Source organism: Vicugna pacos, chromosome 9 (genome assembly GCF_048564905.1).
Source record: "Vicugna pacos chromosome 9, VicPac4, whole genome shotgun sequence".
Lineage (NCBI taxonomy): Eukaryota > Metazoa > Chordata > Mammalia > Artiodactyla > Camelidae > Vicugna > Vicugna pacos.
Window position 1 is genome coordinate 73,957,014 of NC_132995.1, and position 11,586 is coordinate 73,968,599.

Sequence of the window (11,586 nt, forward strand, 5' to 3'; positions counted from 1 at the left end):
CTTCCACGCCCACTCCAGACACTCGGCCTTCCCAGCACCTCCACGTGTTCACCAACAGGAAGCTTTCCAAACCGTCCTCTTGGGCTTTTACGGGGGCTTAGCTCTAAAGCAGGCTGATTAAATCATTCAGCCGTCTGTGATTAATTCAACTTCTAGCCTCTTTCCTTTCCCCAGAAATGGGTGGGGAGGGAGGGACTGAAAGTTCCAACCGTCTAATCATGTAGTTGGTTCTCTTGGCAACCAGCTCCCATCCCGTGGTAATAGGGACTTCCAAAATTCACCCTATTAATATATACTCAGCTGCGGTGGAAAGGAGGCTGTTATGAATAACAAAAGATATCAGTTTCATGTTTTTCATTCTGAAGCTATTTTAGGAACTGAGGACAAAACCCAAATATTAAAACAAAAGATGTCTTTATCACTCTAATCCGTTAGGAAATTACCAGGGATTCAGAGCTGTGAGCCAGGAACTGTGGGTGAAGACCAAAATGTATAGTTCTTATTAGAAATCACAACATCACATGCTGCTTAGCTAAAGAGAGAAGTCGGTACGTTGCAATGGACCATCACTGCTGGGGAGACTGAGCGCTCCTGGTACCACAGTCACCATCCTGCTTAGGATGGAGGCAGTGGTGTCGAACTCAAGCCTGCAGTGGAGAGAAACCTGCTTCTGCACAGGGAAACTGGTTAACCAAACTTCCACTGCCTCGCAAAGCCAGCTCTTTCTGAAGCTGGCAGACCTGTCATTAAGGAGTGAAATCTATCTATCTATTTTATTACTCTTTGTTAGTCTTTTGATTATTTTAAAAAATCAGTAGCAACTTTTAAAGCTCGTTTTTTAAAAAAAGTAATTGTCAAAACACTCCTAACTACATTAGCTCCAGTAATACAACAGCCCTGTGGCTGCACCGGGGCAGGAGTTACTAACCCTGTTTTGCAGATGTGGGACCTGAGGCTCAGAGAGGAAAGAGGGCTTGTTTCTGCAGGGGGAGAAGTTTCCCTCGACTCTCTTAGGGTCCCTGGCTGGTCTGATAATTAAGCTGGCAAAGACAGATTAACAGGAGAAAAGCACACAATTTTATTTAACATAATTTTTACATGACATGTGAACCTTCACAAGGAAATGAAAACCTGAAGAAACAGTTAAACCTGTGTTTTTTATGCTACATTTGATGAAGAGCAAACAGTCGTGGAGAAATGTGCTAAGACCATGGTAAGTGTAGTAAACTGGGGAAACCGAGCCAGGACTGTCGTCTGGGATTTTCTTGGTGTCTCTGGGTGTAGGGAGGGCACCTGTCACACGAGGGTTTCACGACCTGCTCCAGGGAAAAAAGGAGGGGGAGGCTCAGACCTCCTGCTCCTGCCATTTTCTCAGACTCCTTCAGCTTAAGATATTCAATGTGTCATGGTGTATGGAAGCCAAAGGCCTCGTACTTTGACACCATATACACACACAGTGCTGTTCTGAACCCTCATACACGGCACGACTGGAATTTGAATCCCAGCTCAGGGTCCAGGTTATCCAACTGTACTCTTCCATCTCCATTTTACATGGTGTCTAACAGCCATTATATAAGTTGAAGCTAAACGTGAAGCTGATAATGTTTTATTAAAACAAAACAAAACACAAGATGGCTTCTTTTGGCTGCTAACCCATCTTAAATGAGGCAAAGAGAAAATAAATCATAAAACAGCTTCTTATCACTTATGTTTTGGAACACGAGCCCGGCTACATGGAGAATTTTCACCAGTCATCTGTTTAAGGATTTAAGACTAAACTCAAATAGTTTCTTGGCAAAACATAGTCTCTTACTTGAAAGAATCTTGAGAAAGCATTCTTTAAATCTTTCTTAAGTTTCTTAAATGTCTAATGGTGTCTCAAGTTACATTTTCGTAACTTGCAATATTAATAAATTAAAATATGGATTCAATTTTCCTTTAAATATAATTTTAATCAAGAAAAGAATACACAGCTAAATTCATTTTGACATTTTTTTTAAGACTTAAGCACTTAAAAACTGCCTTAAGCTATTCCTTGATGAGCTCAAGATATGTTTAGATTCCCACATCATTACTAGCACAGGACAACTTTTAAACACAATTTTGTCCTTTCATTGAAAATGTCAAGGTGAGATTAATTTACTTGTTTTCTTGTCTGCTTCTTGAAGATCCAGGGGAAAACTTTCATCATCAGCCAGCGTAAAAATAAAGAACAAGAAAACACTTAAAGGACTGTTAGGATTTCAGGGCTCGAGGCCCCATTGTGGCCTGTGTTCCAGCATTCTTGCCTCTAAGTTTTTCCAGTTGCCCGCTAGGATTAGGTTAACTCTAAGAAATTTCACATCGCTAAGTAAAGTACACAAAACCCACGCCAGCTGATGATAATCGCCACTGCCATCTTGCCCTAAAAGAACCCGTGTCTTCCTGAAATCTTGGTGAACAAAAGAAGTCGTTTAGGTGACAACGCACATGACCCAGCAAGAGTACCTTAAGAAGTTCATAGTATCTTATCTGTCAACAGTGTCTAAAATCCCTGATGTGAAAGCTGTAAATCATTAAGCCTCCAAAAATTACAAACACTCGGCTGTGTCTGCCAGAGATGCCATCATGGAAAATTCTGAGAAGCCTTCAAGGGCTTTCTCCCTAGATAAATTGTAAATGCAGAAAGGGGGAAGGGCTCAGTGGAGGGGGAGGATGTTAGATGAATGCAGAAAAGAATTTGGCCAATAAATGAGATTCACTTGCTTTCCATGTATCATCTTGTTTAAAAAGCTTTCTTTTTTCATTAAGTGAAGCATATAGAAAGGGTGTGCATTCATAGTGTCCAGGCTGAGGACTTTATACGAAGAACACAGCTGTGTAATCAGCATTCAGAATGAAGAAAACCGGACTGTCACCAGCTCCCCAGAAGACCCACTGACACCCCCTTCCCAAGGGGCACGCCCTCCCGGACGGACGGGTCGGCCTGTTTCTGGGTTTTACGTGGAAGGAAGCGCACGGAGTGCTCCCGTGTAGTGTCCCGCCTTCACCCGCCCTCATGTTTGAGAGTCAGGGTGCCGTTGCCCGTGTGGGCCGATCCTTCCTGCCGCTGTAACGCACCCCCTGGGCGACCACAGCCCAGATTATTCAGTCTGGTTCTGATGGGCATGTGGGCCATATATTGTGAACCAAAGGTTACTGTCTGGCTTCAGAAAGTTCTAGAAAAAACAATGATGTATTTGAGAGAGAAAAGTCAGGGGACTTTTATGGCGACATAGAGGAAGTAAATGGAGGGACTGCTTCACTGGCTTAGAACTAGCTTGGCTCTGCTCTGCTCCCCACCCCAAACCCCAGACTCAGGAAAACTTGTGAGCCGTGCTCGTGAGAAAGCAGCCGTTGCAAGGCGGGTGAGATCTGGAGTCCCAGAAAACGAGGGGGCACTTTGGGTCTGCGGGGGTAAACACAGGAAGTTGCACATGTGTGTAAACTTCGGAGAAGCCCTCTGGACTCTGGCAAACCCTCTGTAAATATCTCCGAGCAGCTGGGACACCTCACTGAAGGTTACTGTGACTTCAGTCTTCAGCATCGCGACAAGGGTGGATGTCCAGTCACTTCTCAGCCCCCTAAACTCTCAGGAGAAAGTGAGGCCGTGAGGTGCGTATTTGATCCAATGGGCTTACTCAGGTCCTGGCAGACTGACCCCCCTATTTGCAGTGTAACTATGGCCAGTAGCTTCTCTAGCCTGTGGCTCATGTTCTTCTCCCTCCTTCAAGGACACAGCAGGCCCCCTGCTGAAGGTCTCTTTTTGGAACTCACTGTCCTGTGCTCACTATGTTTCAATAACCTGAGGCAAAGCCAGCTTGTTTCCACAAAGTTTCTGTTTCTCTGGGTGCAGTGGTTTAATATATTTCTAAATATTTAAGAGAGGAAACACTTGAAATTTCACTCTCTGATCACCAGCACATAAATTCAAAGTGCCTTTGGGATCTAAAGAAAACAACAGTGCTCATTTGAAGGAAGGAGACTGGGAAAATACCAGGAAGTGTAGTGTTTGGATTCATCAGAAAGATTTTTAAAATATTTATATTAGTATCAAGAATTATTTATGTTTCATATCTTGGCAAATCTTTGAAGAAATTATATATATATCTCTTCAAAGATCTTAAGCATTATTTCACAAAGAATATGCTACTTTTTTTTAACATTTTTTCTTGAGTTATAGTCATTTTACAGTTTTGTGTCAAATCCCAGTGTAGAGCACAATTTTTCAGTTATACATGAACATACATATATTCATTGTCACATTTTTTTTTCGCTGTGAGCAAGAACATGCTACTGTTTATAAACACAGATGTATGAGGCAATGGTAGACATTTCTTTAAAGAATTAAGGCTCTTAATTATAATTTTTATTTTTCCTGCCTCTCTCTTTTAAATTAAAAAAAAATTTTTTTTAAGTTGGAGTTTAGTTGATTTACAATGTTGTGTTAGTTTCTGGTGTACATCATAGTGATTCAGTTATATACAGATATATGTATATATTCCTTTTCATTATAGGTTATACAAGGTATTGAATATAGTTCCCTGTGCAAAGGTAGGACCTTATTGTTTATCTATTTTATACCTAGTAGTTAGTATCTGCAAATCCCAAACTCCCAAATTACCCCACCCACTTCTCCCTGAGTAACCGTAAGTTTGTTTTGTCTGTGAATCTGTTTCTGTCTTGTAAATAAGTTCATTTGTGTCATTTTTTTTAGATTCCACATATTATATCATTTGGTATTTGTCTTTCTCTGTCTGACTTACTTCACTTAGTATGATCATCTCTGGGTCCATCCATGTTACTGTAAATGACATTATTTTATTCTTTTTTATGGCTGAGTAGTATTCCATTGTGTATATATACAAGTTCTTTGTCCAATCATCTGTCAATGGACATCTAGGTTGCTCCCATTTTCCTACCTCTCTTTACTGCATACGCCATTTTACTTGTTTTTTTCTAAACTTTGTGAGCACTCTGATGATATGAGATGGTGGATTCTAAAATTACATCTGGAAGACAAATTAATGACTTCTCAAGTTTAGCAAAAACCTGTGCTATGGTTTGGGAGGCTCAGTCTCCTGATAAAGTTCACAGAGAGGCTTAAAGTACAAAAATACGATGCTATTATTTTTTTCCAGTTTTATTGAGAGATAATTGACATACATCACTTTATAAGTTTAAGGCATCCAGCATGTTGGTTAAACTGTGAAATAATTACCACAATAGATTCAGCTAACATTATCTTCTCACATCAATACAATAAAAAGAAAAAAAGGAAGAAAAGAGAAAGAGGGAAAAAAGTTTCTCCCTGTGATGAGAATTCGCAGGGTTTTTTCTCTTAACACCTTACATATATGTCGTACAGCACTGCTAGTCATTGTGTTGTACATTACATCCCCAGTACTTATTTGTCTTATAACTGGAAGTTTGCACCTTGCGACCACCTTCCTTCGACTCCCCCTCCCTCACCCTCCGCCTCTGGTAACCACAAGGGTCTAATCTCTTTTTCTATAATTCTATGAGTTTGAGATCATATAGTATCAGCCTTTCTCTGTCTGACTTGTTTCACTTAGCATAATGCCCTCAAGGGCCACCCATGTTGCTGAAAATGGTACAATTTCCTCATTTTTTATGGCTAATATTCCTGTGTGTGTGTGTGTGTGTGTGTATGTGTATATGTATACACACTACCACTTCTTTATCCATTCATTCACTGATGGACACTTAGGTTGTTTGATGATATATTTAAAATAATTATAATATTAAAATAATTCTAAAAATAGAGTAATAATAATTAATGTTCTGTGTGGACCCTGAAAACATGAAAGGAATAGAGCTCTTCTTCATGCCCATGACTGTCAGTTCTTTGAGGCAACATTTTCTGTGCTTTTAACTTTTGTGCCAGTCACTGTGTACATTAATACATTTTCAAAATTAATCTTCACAATGACTCTAAAAGGTAGGTGTTACCAGCTGCCCAGATGAGGAAACTGCGCTGAGAGAGGTGAGCTCCTTGCACGGGCTGTAAGTGGCAGAGCTGGGACTGCAATCCTGCTCTGGCCTGCAGCTCGAGCCTCCACCGCTGCTCTTCCCGCCGCCCTTGTACATATAAGCTGCCCATGAAGACTGACATCGAGGCCAAATTAGCCTGGACACAGAGGCAACACCAGGCCCAGGAGGGCCAAAGGCTTACATTGCTGACTGCAAAGGTGAGGACAACCTCTGCTGAATTTATTGAAAATAATGAAATCTAGTTTCCCAACAATTTAGGGCACAATGTCAGTATTAAAATTTGGTTTTGGTTTTCTCTCTCTTTTAAAACAGATGACGTGAAGAGAATTCCATTTGGAGAGCAAGGACTGCTATGTCCACTGAATGTCTACTTTTTGCCGCTAGGTACAAGAATGGAGACGTTAACAAAACTGGTCCTATATCAAAACACACAAACATGTGACTATTGCATCTGTCACACTGGGCAAATGATTATTTTGCCTCTTAAGCTTGCGTTTACTATCAACACGTAGTCAATCTCCTTATGATTATTAACCTACAATGAACGCCTCTGTCTAAACTGCTCACGTGAGTTCTTTCCTACCATACTGAGGCATTCACGAATAACACCATAATGACTCTACAAGAATTCAAACATTTTGTTCCTTTAAAGGTTCATTTACAAGTTTTCTCAGTGAACTATAGGGTCAGTTTTCTGCTGCAAACTTTTACACATTTATGCACCTCTCTCCTCCCATCTTGCCAGGAAGAGCAGCCTCATGCTAAAATCAAGCTCAAAACTACAGATTTGTCCTTAGGTAAGATCCACACTCCACTCTCAGGAAACAATTCTAGAGGGGGAGAGTCAGAGTAGCAGAACTAACCATGTGGAGCACCTGATCCCGTTTCTTCCTTAAAAATGGAATTACTGAGCCTCTGAGAAGCTAAACGGCTTACTTGTGGTCAAAAAGAAATAACCTGCAAATCCAAGGTTTAAACCCAGGCCGTCTTTTTTGGCCCGCTATGTACAGCTCATGCCAAGTTCAATCCTATGGTCAGAGAAGCCCCTGGTGTGAGTTTTGACACATCACTATGCATCATTAATGCTTGGAAAAGGCAGATTGTTGGTGAAAGCTGGTTGAGAAAAACATGCGAGGGGACCCCCAGCTTCTGGTCTAACTGCAGTTACCTTCCCATCAGACCTCTCCTGTCCTGCCCCTTCCCGACTTTCCTGGACTAAATTACTCAGTGATGCCGACATCACTCTTGTCTGAGCAGCAGCAACTAGGGCAGCACCTACAGGGGCACATGCATCACCCAGGCGGAGATGGAGACCACCCAGGGCTATTTGGTCAGTGCATTTACAAGGATGCACAGAGGCTAGAGAGAAGTGAAAGAGAACTGGACCAAAGCACCCAAGAACGTAGAAGCTGGAGAAAAATGGTGACTTAACCGACTTGATCAAGATCACACAGCTGCTTGGTGCCCGAGTCGGGATCTGAACACCGGCCTTAAGATGAGTCTGGCAGCTTCACACAATGCTGCTCTCCCAACAGAGCCTAGTTTGGGAGGTGCTTCCAGAGGGGTAAAGGGTGGCACAGAAGTACAAAGGGCAAGGACAAAGGAGGATGCACGTAATCAGTGGAAATGTTTACAGAGAACCTGTTCCCTGTGTGTTGGACACTTGTTATGAACTAAACGGTGTCCCTCCCAAATTCATATGTTGAAGCCTTAATCCTCAATGTGACTCTGTTTGGAAATAGGGCCTTTAAGGAGGTGGCTAAAGTTAAATGAGGTCATCAGAGTGGAGACTCTAATCCAATAGGACTGGGTTCCTTACAAGAAGAAAAAGACACAAGTGAAGCCCATGTTCACAAAGGAAGGGCCACATGAGGGCACAACAAGAAGGTGGCCATCTTTAAGCCAACAAGAGAGTCGTCAGGAGAAACCAAACCTACTGGCACCTTGATCTGGGACTTCAAACCTCCAGAACTGTGAGAAAACAAATTTCTGTTGTTTAAGCCACCTAGTCTGTGGCAGTTTGTTATGGCAGCCTGAGAAACAAACACAACAAAGATGACAACAGTGAGGGGCTCCTGAGGGCAAGTTCTGTCTCAGTCTCCTTCTTCTCCAGGTGTGCCAGAGCCCAGGGAGGAGATGGGGGAACAGGCGCAGGCAGCTGAACCGGAACCAGGTATTTGCAAGTTAATCAGGTTCAGGCTGAAACAGACAAGTAAAAGGACATAAATAATGATGAAACTTGTAGAAAGTCATCAAAAATTTATCTTTTTTTTATTGCCGATCTGTTTGTACATCCTTTAATTGTCTTGTTTCTTTAGTGTTTTTATAAGAACAAATATTTATCTCAGAAACTCATTTCTTGAAAACTTAGAACAAATCCAGACGATTTGGGGCTTCAGATTGTTGATGTCTGGAAAATAATAGTTTATGTCAAGAAAAGTCTAAATTCCGTTAAAAGAATCTGTGGAGGGATGTCGGCAAAAATGACAGAGTGAAAGACATCTGGAAAAATCTATTCCATAAAAGTGAGGACACTGGCAAAAATGGTCAGAATCAACTTTCTTCAGAACTCTGAAAATTAATCAGAGGCTTGTGGCAATCTGAGAAGAGTTTATTCAAGAACAAAGGCTCAGTCTCAGAGCAGAAAGCTTTGCGATATTTTTAACTTGCTTTATCTCCGCCCCCGACTCAGCAGTAGCCTTGACAATCAACAGCCCACAAGCACAGTGAAAACCAGCAGCCTGGCAGCCACCGGAGGGGGCAGAATGGGGATGAAGCCCCTTCAAAGCCTTATTCCCAGGGAATTATCTTTATTTGGCCCATCTGATGGTGCTTGGAAGACCCCACTTGCAAAACCGTCTTTGTATAACTGGACGTACAGCTTACCCACTGCCAAGAGCCATTTCCCAGAAGCACTGGTTGAAAATATTGTAGCAGCCTACGGTGGCAAATAACAGTTGGGTCAAACATCAGGCTAGCCAAAAAGCTTAAAGGAAAAATCTGGGGAATGAGATGTCTGCAGAGAACTTTGAAAAGCTTCAGCATATTCCTGGGAATCTAGGGGGCTACATGCATGCCCCGGGCTGTCCACATGTTCAGGAAAAACCTAAGAAGGCCAAAGCTGACCTTGAGGCTCTGCACAAGCAGGAAGTGGAAACTAAGACATAGTTAGAAAGTGCTGATCTAAATGTTGAAGGATTTCCGCAGATACTCACACAGAGCTCCTCAGCAAAATCTGAGACTTACTGGTCCTAACATTTGATAAAGTTTCTGTCTGATCATTAACTGAACATGAAGCTAAATGAGCAGAGACTTCAGTAGCCACACAAGACAAAGTATACAGAATTAAACTACAGGATTAGTTCAGAAAAGTCAGTAAGCAAACCAGCAGCAACAAATGCTGGGAGGGGAGAGAATGATTTCCAGAGTTACTGCATATTTTTTAATGTCCAATTTTCAACAATAACAAAAATTATGAAACACACAAAGAAACAAGAATGTATGGCCATACTCAGTGGGAAAAAGCAGTCAATAGAGACTGTCCCTGAGGAAGCCCAGACACTGGGCTTACTAAACAAAGAGTTTAATTAGCTATTTTAAGTGTGTTCAAAGAACTCAAGAGAATCACGTCTAAAGAACTAGAGAAAAGTATGAGAAGGATGTCTCATCAAATAAAGAGATAGAAAATAGTTTAAAAGAACCAAATAGAAACTCTGGAGTTAAAAAGTACAATGCTGAAGTGGAAAAAATTCACTGGAGGGGTTCAATAGCATATGTGAGCTGGCAGAAGAAGCAATCAATGAATTTTAAGATGGGTCAATTGAGATTATCCAAATTTGAGGAAAAGGAAAAAAAAAAAGAATGAAGGAAAATGAACAGCACCTAAGAGACCTGTGGACACCATCAAGAATACCAAGATATGCATAAAGAGAGTCCCAGAAGAGGAGAGGAAGGGATAGAAAAAATACTTGAAGACATAATGACTGAAAACTTCCCAAATTTGATGAAAAACAGTAATTTACAGATCCAAGAAACTGAATTAAAAAAAAAACAACTCCAAGTAGGATGAGCTAAAAAAGATTAATGCGTGGATTGTAATCTGCTGAAAGCCATAGACAGAGCGAGAGTCTTGGAAGCGGCGGAGAAGTGATGCCGCTTGTGCAGAGGAGCCCCGATAACGCCGACAGCTGACTTCTCATCAGAAACCACGGAAACCTGAAGGCGGTGGGATGGCCCATTCAACATACTGAAAAAAGACTGTCCAGTAAAACTATTCTTCAAAAATGAAAGAGAAAGTAAGATACTCTCAGATAAGCAAAAACCAGAAATACTTTAGTATTCAAGCTTAAACGGAAGGACTTTAGACAGTAACACGAATCCACATGGAGAAGTAAAGGGCACTGGAAAAAGATAATTACATAATAAATATAAAACACAATATAGCTGTATTTTTGGGTTTTAACTCTCTTTTTCTCCTGTTTTATTTACAGACAACTGCACAAAGCCATAGCTGTAAATCTGTGTCAACAGACACGCAATGCATAAAGATGCAATCTGTGTGAGAGTAACAGCAAAGGAGATGGGAGAGAATGGAGCTGTGTGGGAGCGAAGCTTTTGTATACTTCTAATATCAAGTTGTTAGTAATTCACACTGGATTATTATAAGTTGCAATGTGAATTGTAACCCCCGAGGCAACCAGTTAGAAAATAACTTTTTAAAAAATGTGTGGTCCAGATGTGCCTTCACTCACTCATATATACAAAATGGTGGTAAAACCAGTATGATTTAGTGAAATTTCTAAAGAAAGGAAATTCTTCATTGAGGATATCATTTTTATTCATTTCTCAAAACACAGTGACTAACTGGAAGGACATACAAAGTGCTCCTTCACTCACTTTAGTTTGAGGGTCTGCCACACGCCTGGCACTATATGGCGTGGCAAAATAGAGGCTTAGCTGAATCCATTTTCATGAAGAGCTTCCCTCATGGACCCATAACTTCCAGCAAGCTGTCTGTTTCTGTTATCTTGATTTCCTAACCATCTTCATATCTAAACTATTTACTCAGCAAATACGTGTTGAGCTCCTGTTATGTGCCACCCATGGGACATACAGAGCTGAACAAGGCAGATGGAGTTCTTGAACACTCCTGGCCTCAGGGAACTTGCCTGTATGTAATGTGTCACATCGTGCAGTATATATTCTGTAATGGCAGAGGGTGAGTGTGCCAGGAAGAAAAATAAAACCAGGGTGTGGGGAGGGGGTGCTTTTAGATAAGGTGATCAGGAAAGAACTCCCTAAGAAGGTGACATGAAGAGAATTTTCAATCAAATGCAAAGATCTGGGGAAGGAGAGTTTCAGGAAGAGGACACAGCTACCAAAACTGAGGCAGGGCGGAGCTGTGCCTGTGAGGGTTCGGAAGGAGGCCGGAGTGAGTGGAGTCTCTTCTCTTGACATATATCTTGGATTCAGCCTGGCTTCTGCACCTCCCACCACAATCCACATCCTTAGCTGTAGCACTCACACCTAAGTTACTTCAAGAATCTTCCCATT